Source organism: Branchiostoma lanceolatum, chromosome 4 (assembly GCF_035083965.1).
Source record: "Branchiostoma lanceolatum isolate klBraLanc5 chromosome 4, klBraLanc5.hap2, whole genome shotgun sequence".
Taxonomy (NCBI): Eukaryota; Metazoa; Chordata; class Leptocardii; order Amphioxiformes; family Branchiostomatidae; genus Branchiostoma; species Branchiostoma lanceolatum.
In genome coordinates this window covers 5,102,533-5,122,701 of record NC_089725.1, presented here as the reverse complement: position 1 = coordinate 5,122,701, position 20,169 = coordinate 5,102,533, and the positions used below count along the sequence as shown (strand labels likewise).

The 20,169-nt window shown below is 42.8% G+C and overlaps 2 long non-coding RNA genes across 2 annotated transcripts; one reads left to right on the top strand and one right to left on the bottom strand.

The window, feature by feature from the left end:
* The first annotated feature begins 3,355 nt into the window (after window positions 1–3,355).
* LOC136432313 (uncharacterized) lies at window positions 3,356–9,455 on the top strand. The gene is made up of 2 exons (XR_010755504.1): window positions 3,356–3,677; window positions 9,037–9,455. It is a non-coding gene; the product is annotated as an uncharacterized lncRNA (long non-coding RNA).
* A 3,208-nt stretch (window positions 9,456–12,663) lies between these two features.
* LOC136432314 (uncharacterized) lies at window positions 12,664–19,868 on the bottom strand. The gene is made up of 2 exons (XR_010755505.1): window positions 19,603–19,868; window positions 12,664–14,158 (listed from the first exon to the last, which is right to left on the bottom strand). It is a non-coding gene; the product is annotated as an uncharacterized lncRNA (long non-coding RNA).
* Window positions 19,869–20,169: the final 301 nt, after the last annotated feature.

Sequence of the window (20,169 nt, the reverse complement as noted above, 5' to 3'; positions counted from 1 at the left end):
AAGTAGCAGGCAAGAGAAGGCTTTCCATGCGTGCGCGCACCAGTCTCCGTCATATATGTTGATACTACGTGGGTCATCAGGCCCGCTGAGTTGGGTCATCAGGCGCGCCGACCTTGACACGGCTTCGCCCCTGCTAATCTCATCATTCTGGCTGACCAATGGGCGCTGTTTACTGCACCGCCCATCAATGGCAGGCACGTGGGCCCCTGGATGCTTTCAAAGCCGTGCCAAGCGCAAAACCGGGCCAGCCGCGTCCAAATCCAGTCGGACTTGCACGCACATCTCGGCCCAGGAAAGCGCCTGATGACACACGCAGTAGTAGCGTAGCAGAGGTCAGTGGGTTCACGCATGGGATCCTGCCCTCCTGTCGGCTGTTCGTCCGTTCCTTTCCGTGATTTGACAACAAAATGATGTGGGGGAGCACTGCACAGCCGGGTCCTGCCCGTTATTGGCGTTCGGGAACCGGGCGTGTCGCTAGGAGGCGGGCGCACAGGTGCCCGAACGCCATCAGGCCGCACACGACGGGCGGCTTCTACTTTTCCCGATCATTGAAGCGGACTTCTCAAGTTCGTCGACCGTTGCCACACCGGTCTGAAGGTCCGCTCGACTAGAAAAAGGTTAGAGCGACTTTAAACACGGAAAGAAAAGGAGAAAGTAGCAGGCAAGAGAAGGCTTTCCATGCGTTCGCGCACCAGTCTCCGTCATATATGTTGATACTTCGTGGGTCATCAGGCCCGCTGAGTTGGGTCATCAGGCGCGCCGACCTTGACACGGCTTCGCCCCAGCTAATCTCATCTTTCTGGCTGACCAATGGGCGCTGTTAACTGTACCGTCCATCGATGACAGGCACGTGGGCCCCAGGATGCTTTCAAAGCTGTCCCAAGCGCCAAACCGGGCCAGCCGCGTCCAAATCCAGTCGGACTTGCACGCACATCTCGGCCAAGGAAAGCGCCTGATGACACACGCAGTAGTAGCGTAGCAGAGGTCAGTAGGTTCACGCACGGGATCCTGCCCTCCTGTCGGCTGTTCGTCCGTTCCTTTCCGTGATTTGACAACAAAATGCTGTGGCGGAGCACTGCACAGCCGGCTCCTGCCCGTCAATGGCGTTCGGGAACCGGGCGTGTCGCCAGGAGGCGGGCGCACAGGTTCCCGAACGCCATCAGGCCGCACACGACGGGCGGCTTCTACTTTTCCCGATCATTGAAGCGGACTTTTCAAGTTCGTCGACCGTTGCCACACCGGTCTGAATTACGGTCCGCTCGACTAGAAAAAGATTATAGCGGCTTTAAACACGGAAAGAAAAGGAGAAAGTAGCAGGCAAGAGAAGGCTTTCCATGCGTGCGCGCACCAGTCTCCGTCATATATGTTGATACTACGTGGGTCATCAGGCCCGCTGAGTTGGGTCATCAGGCGCGCCGACCTTGAAACGGCTTCGCCCCTGCAAATCTCATCATTCTGGCTGACCAATGGGCGCTGTTAACTGCACTGCCCATCAATGACAGGCACGTGGGCCCCTGGATGCTTTCAAAGCTGTCCCAAGTGCAAAACCTGGCTAGCCGCGTCCAAATGCAGTCGGACTTGCACGCACATCTCGGCCCAGCAAAGCGCCTGATGACACACGCAGTAGTAGCGTAGCAGAGGTCAATGGGTTCACGCACGGGATCCTGCCCTCCTGTCGGCTATTCGTCCGTTCCTTTCCGTGATTTGACAACAAAATGCTGTGGCGGAGCACTGCACAGCCGGCTCCTGCCCGTCAATGGCGTTCGGGAACCGGGCGTGTCGCCAGGAGGCGGGCGCACAGGTTCCCGAACGCCATCAGGCCGCACACGACGGGCGGCTTCTACTTTTCCCGATCATTGAAGCGGACTTTTCAAGTTCGTCGACCGTTGCCACACCGGTCTGAAGGTCCGCTCGACTAGAAAAAGGTTAGAGCGGCTTTAAACACGGAAAGAAAAGGAGAAAGTAGCAGGCAAGAGAAGGCTTTCCATGCGTTCGCGCACCAGTCTCCGTCATATATGTTGATACTACGTGGGTCATCAGGCCCGCTGAGTTGGGTCATCAGGCGCGCCGACCTTGACTCGGCTTCGCCCCTGCTAATCTCATCATTCTGGCTGACCAATGGGCGCTGTTTACTGCACCGCCCATCAATGGCCGGCACGTGGGCCCATGGCTGCTTTCAAAGCCGTGCCAAGCGCAAAACCGGGCCAGCCGCGTCCAAATCCAGACGGACTTGCACGCACATCTCGGCCCAGGAAAGCGCCTGATGACACACGCAGTAGTAGCCTAGCAGAGGTCAGTGGGTTCACGCACGGGATCCTGCACTCCTGTCGGCTGTTCGTCCGTTCCTTTCCGTGATTTGACAACAAAATGCTGTGGCGGAACATTGTACAGCCGGCTTCTGTCCGTCAATGGCGTTCGAAAACCGGGCGTGTCGCCAGGAGGTGGGCGCACAGGTTCCCGAACGCCATCAGGCCGCACACGACGGCGGCTTCTACTTTTCCCGATCATTGAAGCGGACTTTTCAAGTTCGCCGACCGTTTCCACTCCGGTCTGAAGGTCCGCTCGATTGAAAACAAAGGTTAGAGCGACTTTAAACACGAAAGGAAAAGGAGAAAGTAGCAGGCAAGAGAAGGCTTTCCATGCGTGCGCGCATCAGTCTCCGTCATATATGTTGATACTACGTGGGTAATCAGGCTCACTGAGTTGGGTCATCAGGCGCGCCGACCTTGACCTGGCTTCACCCCTGCTAATCTCATCATTCTGGTTGACCAATGGGCGCTGTTTACTACATTGCCCATCAATGGCAGGCAAATGGGCCTCTGGCAGCTTTCAAAGCCGTGTCAAGCACAAAACCGGGCTAGCCCAGATTATACCCCCGGGGTATAAGTTGGTCCAGGCGTGTATATTCTGGGCTAGCCCGGATTATAACACACACCACACTACAGCCCAACAAAGCACCTGGTGTCCCACATAGTAGCAGCGTATTAAAGTTTTGTGTGTGTGTTTGGGGGGGGGGGGGGGACTGGCGCACGCACGGAAACCTGAGCTCCTATCTGCTTTCTAATGCTTCCCTTTCCGTGATTGACGTCCTTGAAGACCTTGGTCTAGGCGGAAAAGCGCGTCGATGCGAATAGAACAGCCCGCTCCAGGCCGACAATGATAGAAGTCGAGCGCACCGGTTCCCGAACACCATGCAGGGCATCAGGCCGCACAGGGCGGGCGCGGCTTCAACTTCCATAGCTAGGTCGGTCGCTAAAACGGGCTTTTCATGTGCGCTGGAAGTTGCCACACCGACCTGAAGGTACACTAAAAGTGGAAGACGGTTTGGGAGATTTAAAACGGCACCCCATACAGACAGCGTTTACAGTAACTATGGGATAACGGTGTGCACCGTTAGTCAGTAGTAACTGGGCTGAGATGTCCTCCTTTCCTCCGGAGATGACAGCGTTAGTCGATAAAGTCGGGCCAGGAGTAACGGCGGATCGTATGGTGGCGGGCTAGTGGAGGCACGATGCATGTCGGGAATGACGGGAATGACCCCAGCTAGAGAAGTGACCTCAAGATGGCCGCTCTCGGATCGCAGCCCAGTCCTCGGCGCTTTGAGGAGCTAGCGTACTGGAACAAACGCCTGGATCTACCTTTCCAAACATATTCATTTCACTTAACCCCAACTGCAGGTAAGTTAGGTCTAACCCCAGGGTCAGCTTTACTCGTTGATAACAATTACGCCTGGAACTATCCTTCCAAACATATCATTTTCACGTTTTCTACTGGTAACAAAACAAAACAAAACAAAACATGTAATGTTACCGGACTAATATATAACGTTATATACAAGCCCTGCAACATTCGCCACGGCTAGTACATGTAGATCTTACCACAGGGTCTAGTTTTCTAATTGTCTAATTCAACTTAGTCGTGGAAGGAAATAGAAACAACAAGGTGATCAAGGTTGACCTAGAAATTATAGTAGGATTGGGAAGCAGTAAAACCAAGGACATCCTACAATGTATATAATGACCTTGAGTAAACTAAATCATGTCACAGATAGCCAGGGCCTTTTTAGCCATAAGTAATAATTACCTGGCGTCTAACCTAATCTCCAAGTAGATCTATCAGTAGCAAGGCAGTATCAGTAGGGCCTACTGAACCAGTATCCAAAACTGCAAAATAATCCAACATTCAAAACTGCACTCGGTGGCCTTTTCATACTAGTGATGAAAGGGCAAGGACAACAAAGCCTTGGTAGTATATTTTTCTAATCTAATAGATTAAGAATTTGGGTTCATCACAATTTTCCTGAGCTCGAAACATTCTGCCTTTTTACCAAAATACACAGGAATACGCAAATATGTATAAAGGAGAGTGAAATCTACCGGAATATACTAGGCTTTGATCAGTAAATATCACAGGCTGCTATATTTTGGCATTAAATAGTGTATTCATGTCCCAGGGAACAAGAAATTACTATGATCTTGAAACTACTGATGGTGATGGCGACCCGACCAGGCCCCCATGTTTTTATTGCGGATTACAATGTTGAGCCGCCCAGTTATTTATTATAACATGTATAGTGATTTCCAGGGTCATATATATGTTATTCTAATTTCTATGCCAAAATATAGCAACCTGCGATGTTAACTTATTGAATAGTTCCGAAATTTCCTTTTTTGTATTCCACACTGTGACCCCGCTAAACAAAGATTGTAATCCACAAATTATGAAAACAAACATGTCGCCTGGCCGGGTTGCCATTGCCATCAGTAACTTCGTGATTCAATGATTTCTTGTTCCCTGGGCCATGAATACATTATTTCATGCCAAAATACAGCAGTCTGATGTTTACTCATTCAAAGCGTATTCTGGTAGATTTCAGCCTCCTTTAAGGCTTTATCATTTATGGGTATTCTGGTGTATTCCGGTGTATTCTGGTGTATTCGGGGAAAAAGGCAGACCCGCTCGAAACTGTTTAAAGCACTGCTACTGTGCATGCCAACACCAAGTACCTCACACCAACTTCCAGATTCTGCCTGCAGCTCTGAACAAGAGCGATGGCATTCTATTTAATCTAATGTTGTGCACCCAAAGATTTCTCTATGCACCTAAATTGTTAGGCTGGGTGCACCGGTGCTACACACCTATCCTCAAAATTGAATTTCAAGCCCTGCTAGCTAAGCTGGATGATATTTTGCATAGCTCTTTGGTCGAGGGATCTAGTACATTGTATACTTGTAAAGGCCTAGGAAAAACATGCTTTCTCAATCCGGGTTCTCAACTGACCCTGGCCAAAAAACTGACAACCCTAGCTTTTTTGGCGGCCGCTGGCAAGGGACACAATAGTTTCAATCTGACATCTGAGTAATGAATTTAAAAATAGACTTCTTGTATTTCAAACTCAAACTTTCAAACGTTTTATGTAGGAGTGTATTCCTTTTTTTGTTGTTAACTTTAAGTTAAGTTTATTAATATACTTGTGCTTGTGCAAAGTACTAGTATATCTCTCTGAATAATATTATGTTGAAAATACCAGTGCTTCAAGTGAAATCTAAAAGAAAAAGAAATAACAAACAGAATACCTAGCTACCAAAACTGGAAACAGCACTTTTTCCCTAGGCCTAAGGCTCATGTAATATCATAACATGGCTCTAATAAGTCTACCGGGACCAGTTACGGTAAGGCACCATACAATATTTGTATTTTGCAGACCAGTTAACATGAAGGCGCTTAATTTAGATTAATTTGCTATTAAGATAGTTGTATGGCTCTTTGGTCCAGAGACAGGGATATATTCTCAATCTCAAATTGATACTTACTCTCCCCCCACCATCACTGAAAGGTACTGAACTGTATTTCAGCAGGTTTCCAGAAAAGGTGACTAGGCTAGGAATAGTGGGCTACCTTAGCAGGCTACCTCCCTCCACTTTTAGGGCCCTATTCACAACAATTCACATTTTTCACACTTTCCAATATTCAATGCCAGGGTGCCGCAAAATTGATTTTACAACAATTCTTCTTAGCGTGAGAAAAAAACAACAGAAAACCCAAGTAGGAGGGTGGTAGAACACAGGAAGGTACATTTCTTTTGTGTTAATTCTCATCAAATACAATACTTTATATACTGGGGGAGAACAATGTTTTAAGGTTTTTAGCGGTGATTGTCTATACAAGCAAGGAGGTTTATCTTGATAAGTTGAACTGTTTCATTTCAAATCCGGCAATGCTTTCCTTCCAAAGACTTTTATTAATAATGAGCATTGCATTGATTTCTAGGCGATTAGAAGTCATGAATAAACTGTGCTTACCAATTTGAAGCGTGCAGAGTCTATTCCTTACTTTCACGCTTAGAAGAATTGTTGTAAAATCGATTTTGCGGCACCCTGGAAGTGCATCTTGGGAAGTGTGAAAAAGGTGAATATTAATCCAGGCTTGGTATTAAAGGGATCACTCCAACAATCCACCTGTAGACTGCTCCCTGTGATAATTCCTCCCCCTCCATACTCATCCTAGAGACATTTACACCCCAGTTTATGCTAGACTATATTTAGTGCAAATGAACCAGCGCATTATGGTAAGTGACTTTTAGTCTTGGGAGACGGCTGAATTTGTGTCTGATGACAGGTTGGCAGAAAGACCTGTCCAATCCGGACAGCGGAGAAATCTGTCTGGTCCGGTTAGACAGATGGAGCCCCCTGACCATCTGATGTATTGCCGTATATCCTAACATTAAGTGCACTGATTGGCTAAATGGGGTTCTGCATGCAAATCTCATTATTCATGCAGCATTCAGAAAGATTAGCGACAGTGTTGTCTTTTCAACTTCCTTGGCGACACAGCTTAGGCAGGCAGTAAATTTCTGGCGAGGTCTGATCATATGGCTGCTAGCAGGTCACCGAGTGTCACCACAATTAGCCAATGACAGACGAGGTTTTGTGGGTTATCATCATGCAAAATACTAAGAGGGAGACTGATTTGTGTTATCAGTGGTGATTTAATCTTAGCAACAAAAAAACAACTTCTTCCCGCTGGCACGCGTTATTATACAAGCCTGCGTGGGGCAGCACGCAGCACGTATCAACAATGCATGTTTCACACTAGGGGTGGGTACCGCTACAGAAACTTCCGGTCCAGGTCCAGTGGGTCTGTACCAGATTAAAGTAGTGCAGCAGTACATTATATTTTAGATAGTGAGACCTACAAATTATGTTCAAATTGTATGTCAGAATGAAATAGCTATTTTCAGTGCACACTATTAAATGTGCAGAAAGGAAACAAAGATGTAACAAAACATTTTATTCCAAGGTAACTTTTATCTCACAAAAGAGATTCAGAGGAAACTTGTCCTTCTTGGGGTACAATGTAATTGACAACTAGACATCATGACCAACAAATGATCCTACTTTAGAGGCTTAACAGTTTTCAGCAGTTCTAAGAATTTGCTAGCTTATCATGATAAAGCTAAAACAAAAAGTAATATGACTATGGGCACATGATATAATTTTTTAGGTTCACAATTTGTCTCTACATGTAACTAGACTCGCCTCGCCGTCTGTTGACTTATCCTTTAAGTGTTACTAGATATCATTCACAGCTAACGTCTTTGAAAGAGAGCAACCATGAGTCGTTAAATCTGCTGTTATTATGTGACCACCTATTTCACACAATGAAACTAGCGGGGCCATGTGAGCCACGCCCGGCACCCAAACTCTGATCCTCCTGCCTATGGGCTTGTATTTGTGCCACAGGACCCCTCTGTTCGATATGACTCTTTCAAAAGTGTTCGAATTAAACGCACACGCAAGCGAAGAATTATTTTTAAGCTAATAAGTCATTTCAAGATGTATGCTTTGCAATGAGTTAGTTTAATATGTAGCTGTGTCACCAATAATGTTGAAAATACTACACTCTCGCTAATCTTTCAGAATCCAGTGTAAACAATGAGATTTGCATGCAGACCCCCAACCATCCAATCAGTGCACTTCATGTTAGGATTTACGGCATGCAACACGACGGACTGCTTGCAATTCTATCGCCTTCTTCCAGGAAGCTCAACCTGTCAAATGGGACCAAACAGGTTTTTTCTGCTGTCCAGACCGGACAGGTCTTTCCGCCAACCCGTCAGATAACTCACAGGACCTGATTATCTACATAACTATTACTAGTAATGTAGTTAATATGAGTGTACCACAGAAGATCATTGGAGTGCTGTTCTCAAACTTCCAAGTTATTGGTGGGATCTGAGTCACCTGACACTGTGAGGAAATATTTGCATGGCTAATTAGTACATGTAATATTTGCATGACTCTTTGGTCTGGACACCGGGTAAGGTACTGTATGTGTAACACTTGTATGCATACATGACTCTTTGGTCTGGACACCAGCCAGTGCTGGAAATACTGGGTCATGTGCACTTTTGTACTACCAAAATTGAAGCTGTGCACCTAATGTTAGTCTGCATGAATGTTAGTCATGAATTGTAATAGCAGACAGTGAGTCATCCAGGCCCCCTGGGGGCATTTGTCCTAGAAAACTGGGACAGTCAGCCACAGGTGTCAGACAGATGTAGTAAGTTCAGTTGTATATAGCCAAAATTTCCACAATTGGTTGCTTTTCCTTGGTTTTGCAGAAAAAACACACATTTTATTCTAACATGGAAAGACCAAACATATGTTTGTACTGCAATGAAAAAAGAGGGACAGTCACATTCCAGAAAGACCACTGCAAGAAGTTGGTAACAAGAGCAAGAGGTAGACATCAATCAAGACATTCTAGTAGTTAATGCAGGTCAGCTGACAGTTCGTAGACATATAAAACTGCTATCTCTCTGGTCACACTCCTCAGGTAAGGTACTGCACAGATGATATTTGTATGGCTCTTTGGTCTGGACACCAGGTAAGGTATTGTTTAGGAAATATTTGCATAGTTTGTAGACCTGGGAACTGGATTAATATTCTTGACATTTGCACGGGTGACTGGGTGTTAACTTAAGTGTGTTATTAGAAGTACATAACTCAGAACATTTCTCTTTTTTTTCTCCAGGGATTGATGTCTGAAAAGGTGAAATGGGAGATGGAGCTCTTTATGCATCACTGTCATCTGTCTAGAATGGTCAAGGCACCAGCATTAATTAGTAACAACATTATTGGTCTGACTGAAGAGAATATTGAGAAGATGGAATCGACATGTGCAATGGTTAGAAATAGAGTGCCATAATGAACTGTAAAATACCAAAAGTCTGTTGGTTTGATTTGGTCCCATTCATGCCTAGTCCTCTGAGTGGCACATGTCTAGGAATAAGTCTCTAAAACTGTATAAAGCATATAGTGAATGTACTCTGTATCAGCTCAATATTTTGCATCCTGCTATACCATCAGTACTAAGTGTGATACTTTAAGTATGCTTCTCCAATAGGAGTAACAGTCGTTTTTAGAGCATTTATTAAAACTACCTCTATTCACGCTATTGTTTCAAATATCTTTTGTCGACAACGTTGCCCAACAATAGTGCAATTGAGTCTGTCCAGACATGCCGGTCACAGAAACGTACATTTTGACCAAAGAAACTCAAGTGGGGCACCCCTGAACGAAAAATTAGATTTTTTTGAATTTCGATGACGATAACGGATTTAACCAACAAGGGTGTCATTGAGTCTGTCCAGACATGCCGGTCACAGAAATATTCATTTCGATGTACTGAATTCTATGGGGGACCCCCCTGAATGGAAAATTAGATTTTTTTTAAATTTCGATGACGGTAACGGATTCAGCCAACAAGGGTGTCATTGAGTCTGTCCAGACATGCCGGTCACAGAAATATTCATTTTGATGTAATAAATTCTAGGGGGACCCCCCTGAACGAAAAATTAGAATTTTTGGAATTTCGATGACGGTAACTGATTCAGTCAACAAGGGTGTCATTGAGTCTGTCCAGACATGCCGGTCACAGGAATATTCATTTTGATGTAATAAATTCTAGGGGGACCCCCCTGAATGGAAAATTAGAATTTTTGGAATTTCGATGACGGTAACGGATTTAGCCAACAAGGGTGTCATTGAGTCTGTCCAGACATGCCGGTCACAGAAATATTCATTTTGATGTAATAAATTCTAGGGGGACCCCCCTGAACGAAAAATTAGATTTTAAAAAAAATTTCGATGACGTTGCAGATTCAGCCAACAAGGGTGTCATTGAGTCTGTCCAGACATGCCGGTCACAGAAATATTCATTTTGATGCAATTAATTCAAAGGGGGGCCCCCTGAATGGAAAATTAGAATTTTTGGAATTTCGATGACGGTAACGGATTTAGCCAACAAGGGTGTCATTGAGTCTGTCCAGACATGCCGGTCACAGAAATATTCATTTTGATGTAATAAATTCTAGGGGGACCCCCCTGAACGAAAAATTAGATTTTAAAAAAAATTTCGATGACGTTGCAGATTCAGCCAACAAGGGTGTCATTGAGTCTGTCCAGACATGCCGGTCACAGAAATATTCATTTTGATGCAATTAATTCAAAGGGGGGCCCCCTGAATGGAAAATTAGAATTTTTGGAATTTCGATGACGGTAACTGATTCAGTCAACAAGGGTGTCATTGAGTCTGTCCAGACATGCCGGTCACAGGAATATTCATTTTGATGTAATAAATTCTAGGGGGACCCCCCTGAATGGAAAATTAGAATTTTTGGAATTTCGATGACGGTAACGGATTTAGCCAACAAGGGTGTCATTGAGTCTGTCCAGACATGCCGGTCACAGAAATATTAATTTTGATGTAATAAATTCTAGGGGGACCCCCCTGAACGAAAAATTAGATTTTAAAAAAAATTTCGATGACGTTGCAGATTCAGCCAACAAGGGTGTCATTGAGTCTGTCCAGACATGCCGGTCACAGAAATATTCATTTTGATGTGACATATTCTAGGGGGACCACCCTGAATGAAAAATTAGATTTTTTTTTTAAATTCGATGACGTTAGCGGAAATATAGACGGCAATAACACATGCTAACAGTGCCAATTCAGTTGATTCATGCGCTTCAGTCAAAAGTCGCTTGGAAATATAGACGGCAATAACACATGCTAACAGCGCCACGTCAGTTGATTCATGCGCTTCAGTGAAAAGTCGCTAGGATACCATAAACTGTTTTTTGGAAATATACTTTTTCAAACGTATCAAAAAGGATTTAGGAAGATCGAAAAATCAAATAACGATTTTTTACTAATTTTCTACATCATCATTGATGAAAAAAAGGTTTAAACTCGGCAATGAACGCAAGTAATACAATGCGTTGTGCTGTACACGACTGTAGGTTAAAAATGAAGACAGATAGATTGCGTATATTCTCAAGAAGAATGACGGGAGGGCAAAAGTATTAATATCGAAGATAGATCAACATATTAGCTTACTGCTGTGAAAGTTTCATCGAAAATTAGCACTTCCTTCTCGTTTTACAAAGCAAAGTGGAGTTCCGTTAGGTGCGGCTCAAATCTACACAGAATTGTCTATGCGGAAGACAGCCGTTGTAAGGCGGCTTCGGTTTTCGCAAGACTGGGCGTCTTGGCTTTTCAAATCTCCCCTAGAAAACAACGGATTTCTCTCAAATTTGGTCGAAATGTTCGTGGAAGCTTACTGAGTCGTTGTATGAATTCCCATGCGTTTACCGCTACTGGTTACTGAGTTATTAACAGTTGATTTTCGTTCATTGAATTATTGCTTTCTGGCAACACTTTCCCTACGATAAAAGTTTACATTTCTCCTTAAGTATTGAGTGCAAACACTCAGAAAGGAATGGTTGATACCACCGAAACGTTTTCAGCAGATTTATATGAAAAATTGTGTCAATTTCACGATGTAAATCACTAAGTTGCATCATTTTTATGATGTCGGACCTTTCCGTTTGACCGTGCTGCAAAATAACGATATTTTGATAATCTATATCCTCAAGCAGAAACGTGGAATAGCAAAACTGCTAAAAGCACAGACAGATGAGCATATTGACCTACTTTTGTAAAAGTTTCATCTACAAATATCACCTCCTTCTTCTTTTATGAAGGAAAACGCAGTTCCGAAAATCGAGCTAGATAAGTCAATGTGAAAGATAGCGGCCTCGCTTTGCCCGAGACTGGGAACTCTTGGAATGCAAGGAATCTAGCTGACATATTCATGGCAGTCATTGTATGAATTCCGAAGCGATGAGTACAATTGGTAATGGAGTTACTAACAGTTGACTTTCCGATAATAAATCATACTTTATGGCACAACTTTTAAACGCAAGCTGAAACATTGGGTGAAAACACTCAGAAAGACAGCAGTAATTACACTGAACTCACTCTAGATGAGCATATTACCCTACTTTTATGAAATTTTGATTGAAAAGTATCCATTTCTTCCTGATTTATGACGGAAAACGCACTTGACCATGACTCCACAGGTTTTCAAAACACTGTGCCTATCACATGACACTCGACAGGTGTCAGATAGCTTTTCTGAATACCAAAATATTTATTGTTACCTTCGCCAAGAGGCCATTTATTCTAGAATTTTTATGTATGTTTGTACGTATGTATGTGGTTTCGCAGCATAACTCAAGAAGCTATGTGACGTTTTCGAAATAAAATATAGCTATGTACAATGCACACAAAAGCTATTGGAAGCAATAGAGTGAATAGGGCTAGTACAGTTTTAATAGCTGTTCTAAAACATAAGTGTTACTGGTACTCCTGTAATTCACTTTATCTTCACAGTAGCACAATTTGACAGTGTAAGGAAAATTGACATTTTCATTGAACCCAAACTTCACGGTGGCAGCAAGTGATCTACAGAAAGGATGTGTGAAGGACTCATAAATAATTACAACAGTTTTTTTTTTTAATGATAAGTTCATGGTACAGAGATAACCGTGAAAACAGTGAACATAAAGTTTCAGTGAAAGAAACAAGAATACTCCTATGGGAGAAGCAAACTTACAGTAATATCGGACCATTCAGTATTACACTTACCAACAGAATACAAAATATTGAGCCGAATATACAGATACACTATATGCTTTATACAGTTTTAGCAACTTATTTCTACACATGTGTCACTCAAAGGACTAGGCATGAAAAAGGATCAAATCAAAGTTGAAAACAACACAGACATATATGGTACTATTTCTAACCATTCTATGAGTTGATTCCATCTTTTGATATATTCTCTTCAGTCAGAGTCAGACCAATGATGTTCTTAATAGGCTCAACCATGATGACAGCTGTATTCATAGAACATATATACAAACATACACATATATATATATATATAACAGAGACTTTTGGCTTCCTTGTTGAATCAGTCATAACTGTGGTGCCACTGACATGCTTTTTCCACGTGCCTTTTCGGGGTCACCCTCACTCTCATTGACTTCTGTTATGATAACAGTCTAAAGGATAACTAGTAGCTTAAACAACAATGCAATTGAAATTGGTTATGTACTGTGTTATTACATATAGAAATACATGCATGGGTACAAAGAAAGCTGTCAAATACTTGAACAATTGCACTTACTGACAGGTTACTGTAATCCTGTAATGCATAATGACTGATACTTATAAGAGACACGCAAACTGGGTGCCCACAACTATGCATTAATGATACATCTTCAATCTAGTAAAGACCTATGAATTTTCAAAGCATCTGGATCAGAGTCATTGCCATTGTAATAACTACATACACATGTACAGTGCACAGGGAATTTTTTAAATGTTTTTTTAATCAGTTTGTCAGCCTGATGTTGCCATCGATTCCACGAAGAAAGGGGGCTCGTACATCATCAACATACAAATCAAAAATAACAATACACAAAAGAGAGTCACATCACAATCTTGCCTCGAATTTACATTTTGTCACCCGCTCTAACATTATCATCATCACATTTGTTTTCATATTGAAATTAAATTGCAGGAAGGATTTCTACATGGGTAAACTTTTACTAGCTGTTAGACAGACTCAATGTATTGTTTAAGCCTCAATGCATGATAAAAGATAGGACTTGGTTGGTGTTGATACATGACTCCTCCATGCAGTTGAATAAGGTAATCCATTGTTGTCATCTCATGTGTACATATACATGATATAGGACATTGATGGGCTGCCTGGGTTGAATATTGTCAGCAGCCTCAGCACCTATAGAAAGAAGAACAAAAAGGTGAAGGTTTAATGTCTTATAATGTTATGACAACTATAAAGACAAATACACTACAGAGAATAGTCTTGGCAAGTTAAGCCTTTGACGCTTGTCCCTGTGACTGCTCACTCATCAAGAACTCTGATCTAGATTTGTCAACACACACACAAAAATACTTGTGCTCATATTCACACAAACATTTATATATATGTATATACACACACACACACACACACACACACACACACACACACATTATAAACACACACATGCTCATTTTCACACACATATACACATACATACACACACACACACACACACACACACACACACACACACACACACACACAGCTACACTCAAACACCCACAATTACACAAATTCACACAAACATGCACTCATTCACACACATATATATTCAAACACACACACATATATATATAAATTTTTATCCAAACACACACGCACACACACACACAATTTTCAAACACACCAATACAGAAATTGATTTGTTTTGTACCACTGTGGTAAACAGCCTCAATTATCTGCATACTAATGTGTATGTATCACTATGTTATTTAAAAGGAAGGGTGAGTGACTCAGTGTATTTGGATTTATTTCAGCTTGTAAAATAGACTGATAAAGTAGTAAGTGTATCATTGTCATTTTAACTACCAAGTCCTTCATTTCAGGACAGACTGAATTTACATGCATGCAGCTAGATATGCTCTTTCCTGTGTGAAAATTTGCTCTTTCCCACAATTTTACTTTACTATAAAATGGAATAAGATATTGTCTGTTGAGTACCACTGTATGTATGAATACAGGGCAAGCTGGCTTATTGGCTATAGTACAACCAGCTGCCCCTGCATACTTGTAAAGGTAAAAGTTAATTTACACTGAAGGGCAAGTACATACTGTACATATAAGTAACAGATCATAGACTCTGTTCATACCAGGAGTTGTGAACCAGGGTTTACCCAGGCACTGAGTCAGAGATTGATTCCTATTCAGGATTCCTGGTATAGAGATGAATGGTCAGAATCAGGATTAATCCTGAGGTAAGCCCCCTTCCCCCACAGAGCTTGATACTAGTATTCGGACCATTCAAATCCTGTTGAAAAATTGTATGATATGAAATATCACAGTACATGTTGTGTTACATGTAATTTAGGTGAAATTTGGAGCACAAAATCTGATCATAATGAGTCTGAATATCTTTCACCATAGATAGTGATGGGATCCTTGTCCAAGGATGAAACAGTGCACAGTGCTTTGTGGGTCACTAGGACAATTGCATCATAGACTATATAGTCACTATACTGTGGGAATGGATCATGTTTAGCTTTCTGACAATACTACTGACTTTTAAACTAAAGGAAACTGTGTATGGATGGGAATAATCCAATAAATACCAGGACAGGTATAACAGGAAACATCATCAGATCAGACTTAGGACGAGGCATGCTGCTTTATGGTAACAGGGAACAGTTTGCAGGATTATTAAAGAAATAAAGACCAACTGAGTTCAACACTAAGAAGATGTTTTCCACTTAAGCATATTTCAAAAAAATCTGAGAACCAACAAATTAAATTGCTGTGGCCCCAATGTCCCTCTCTTTCTCAGTTACATATGTCACATGTTGGGTTCCCGAAAAATGGCCCCAAGGCTATTCATGGGGGTTTGGCCTGTAATGGAATTTCTTTTAGAAAAAGATGGAGCAATCTATGGGTAGGCTGGAGAAACTGATGATATTGATGGACCTATGATGGGCGTGGTGACATGCACACACACACACACAGTATAGATTCAACAAGCACACAAGCACACAACATATTATATACCAATACTCATAAAGACATGCACACTACCAGTATCACACATACTCACAAACACTAAATTAAATACAGTCTGTATATCTGTATTCAAGGTGTGAGACAATTCTGTTATGTTTGTGTCATACAGTCTACAGAGCCTCACTCATTGCCTGGCCCATCAAACTTCCAGCTTTCTTTACTTTCCCTTGTACCCCTCCCCTCCCCTCCCCTCCCATTCCATTCCATTCCATTCCATTGACTTAGAATTTTGTTTATAAAGAATCCAAAATTGGTGGCTTTTCTACCACTTAGTAGTATTGGTGGAGTTCTTCATATTGCTGCGACCAAGCTTTAGCTGTGTACCTATTTTAGGTACAGGTACGGGTACACGGGTTTATATTAGGTACAGGTCCACACCTGAACCTGTACCTAAACTACTTGTTCGGAAAATGGTAGATTTTCAATAAGAACAAAAGCATGTTTGAACTGGTAACAACATAATATTCATCTGTGCTAGGTACTATTTTTTACAAAAACAGAGATGAAAACTTGACTCCAGCCTTGCAAATGTGTTTTATGTGCTGGAGTATATTATGTAGATGTGGCTTTAGTTTAGTGCACTGCCAGAGTAATTTCATAGTAATTTCATCTGTCAAAGTGGCCATCCCCTGAGTCAGGCTTGACCTGATTAGTACCTGTCCAGTACTGGTCCACCAGGGTTCAGGTATTTTGGACCTGTACCCTAATTGATTGTAACCGGTACTGTATCCATACAGTGTACCGGTACACAGCTTTAGATCAAGCACTATACTTAGTAATCTCCTTACCCCATCCCCCCCAGCAGTTGCCTTCCTTCCAGCCAAGGAGGTTAAATATCTAACCTCCTTACTCCAGCCTACCCGAGGCTTGACCCAGTTTCTCCTCAAGGTAAATTCCATAAGAGGCCAAACCCCCATGCATAGCCTTAAAGCCTAGAAAGGGTAGGCGCCCACCCCACTAGCTAAGCCCTGGGGTAGCCACTTTTTCCGAAATGCTGTCACGTGTTTGAATAGTCCTATAACAGAACACAGCATGTTTATAAAATCTCCTCACTACTAATAATGCATATTGGGTAAAGCATGATGCTTTTTCAAGCAGCTAGTGGCATTGCAATGTGGCTTTGCTACAGCTATCGTTTTTGGACAATCACACCGGGTCACCCCCACTCTTCTCGATAAGTGTGTTGGGTCATTTCCTTAAGCTTTACATGCAGACGTTTGGCGCTTGAAGCTTATGCCTGAAGCTCCCTCATACACAGAGCTGCTGGACACCTGCCCACCATGCAAAATGACAAATGCAATATATAATCCCTTACAACGAATATATGAAGAGGGCAAAACAAGGAGCCCTGTATGTTGGCAGTTGATTGTTTCGAAGTTTTTTCTTTTGTTGATTCCTAACAATGAAATAGTCTCTGCACAGTAGGGCAGAGTGGGTAAAGACAAGATGGTATGGCTGTAAGTTCTGAATCATAGTGGTTTGAACCATTGGAGTCTGGAGGGGGGGGGGGGTCTTTCAATGAACAATAATCCAGGATGGTGGGCCATCCTTATACAATACAATTATCTAATTCAGTCCTATATATATGAAAAAAAGGGAAAAAATGGTTGTGAATCCTTTCTTAAGTAACATGTTCTTAATGGTGGAAAGTGTCTGTGTTACAGTACCGGTCATGATCACGAAACATGCATCAGAGATCTTGAGTAGGTTTAGCAGAAATTCGTGAAATTTTTGCAAAACCTCAGTTGCTTCCGAAGTACTGTTGGTTGCGTAATAAAAAATTGTCTGGACTCTCGGATTGCGGAAGTTCTTCCACAGAAGAAATCTAGATCTTCAGCAGGATTCTAGTTCTGAAATTGCATGGTATGTGTTGGTCCATACACCGCTGGAAGAGTCCATTCTTGTATGAGGGGGACATTTTCAAAAATTCAATTTTGAGCTTGGTTGATTATTAAAAAGGTCCAGTTTGTTTTTTGAATGGTCCAGTATGAATGTGGGTGCCTGGAAGAGCCCATCCATGCATAGGGTTTCAGACTGGAGAGATCTGACTGGTCTTCAATTCAATTCTTTATTCAAATACCAACATTGCAGACATACAACAAACGTTAGCCTGGATGACGTTGATATGTTCTTACTTTATAATAGTTAAATGTTATTTTGGAATGCTCCATTTTTGCATTAGAACAGTCGCTTTTTGCATGGGGAGGGAAATCTGCGATACATGATGTATTTGCTCGTGCAAATGTTGCCTTTCTAGTTATAAATATGAATTGTTTTTTTTCTTTCTTTTATTTGAGTTGACTGTGTGATAGCTGTGTGCCAATTTGTTATATCAAAAATAGAGAGAACGCTAGCGGCCCAAAAAAATGACCCCTTCCAATGAAATGGTATGGCTACCCTGCCACGTCACAAAATCAAGATGGCGGCCACCACACATGCCGACAAAACCAGCAAAGGTTTTGCTACCCAAACCTGTAACTAGAAAGGCTGATGTTTGCTACCGAAGAAATACAGCATATTTCACCCCCTCCTCATGCAATAATGGACGTTTTGCTCGTGTGTTCCTGCAACGTGACCTCTGGTAACCCGGTCAAATGGAACATGTGTTCCATTTGGCGGGTTCGTACCAAGTTTAAAGACCTGTGGGTCCGTACAAAGTTTAAAGACCCGCAGGTCCGTACAAAGTTTAAAGGCCCGCGGGTCCGTAAGAAGTTTACAAAGCCACAGAAATGAAGATTACAGACCTGCAGATGGAGCCTTCTGATTGGTCAACAAAATCTAGCTATATGATAGTTTATAAACCTCAGTGTGCTGTATGAACTTGTAAGCACACAAAAATTGGTGCAGTTATCCGGCATAAGTGACAATGCGCCGCGCAGATATGCGGAGTCACTAACAATAGAGAGAATGGGACCCAGTTTGGGATTCGGTGCAATTTAATGTAGTGTGCTTTAATCTGTTGCACAATTAAGTGGCATCTACTGTATTTGCATTTTTGAAACTGGTTGCAGCTAATGGGATACTGGTTGTCCCTGTTTATACTGCCTTGCCACTGATAGATCTGCTGGGAGATTAGGTAAGGCAGGGTAGCCTCTGAAAGTGCTCATGCAACAGCGGCGTATACTTCTAGTATTTTTTTCGGGGGGGGGGGGGGTACACGATTTCTTACATGGGCCAAAGGTCCATACTAATGCCCACTTTAACTTTAAGGCAACATAAGTCCCTTGGCGGTGAAACACCCTAAGCCGGCATAAAGAAATCACGTTACATCACCCCAAATATATCAAATGTATATGCTGACATTCCAGGAAGTCTACGATGGAGGCTAATTATAAGATCAAGATTATTAAAATCTGAAGTAACCTCCTTGCTTGCTAAGACAGGGATGAATGCCAGGATATAATAACCAACATAGTAATGGTTAACCCATAGTAATAGTCTCCGGCTAGTTGGGTAACCCTGGCATGTACTGTACGTACATGCATGCTGAACCTATAGATAAATAAACCTCCTTGGTTTGGAAGGATAGTTCCATGCGTAATTGTCATCAACGGGTTAAGTGGAACCTGGAGTAAGACCTAACTTACCTGCAGTTGGGGTTAAGTGAAATGAATATGTTTGGAAGGGTAGATCCAGGCGTTTGTTCCAGTACGCTAGCTCCTCAAAGCGCCGAGGACTGGGCTGCGATCCGAGAGCGGCCATCTTGAGGTCACTTCTCTAGCTGGGGTCATTCCCGTCATTCCCGACATGCATCGTGCCTCCACTAGCCCGCCACCATACGATCCGCCGTTACTCCTGGCCCGACTTTATCGACTAACGCTGTCATCTCCGGAGGAAAGGAGGACATCTCAGCCCAGTTACTACTGACTAACGGTGCACACCGTTATCCCATAGTTACTGTAAACGCTGTCTGTATGGGGTGAAAACGGAGAAAGAAATAAAGCTAGCAAAAAAGAAATATTTTTTGAAGAAAGCAAGAAAGCCGAAAATCCGCCAGGAGGAAGGATTCCATGCGTGCGCCCACCCATCTCTCTCATACGTTACAAAACGTGGGTCATCAGGCACTGATTTGGATCTTTCGGCATTGATTTGGGTCACCAGGCACTAATTTGGGTCATCAGGCACTAATTTGGGTCATCAGGCGCCGACCCTGA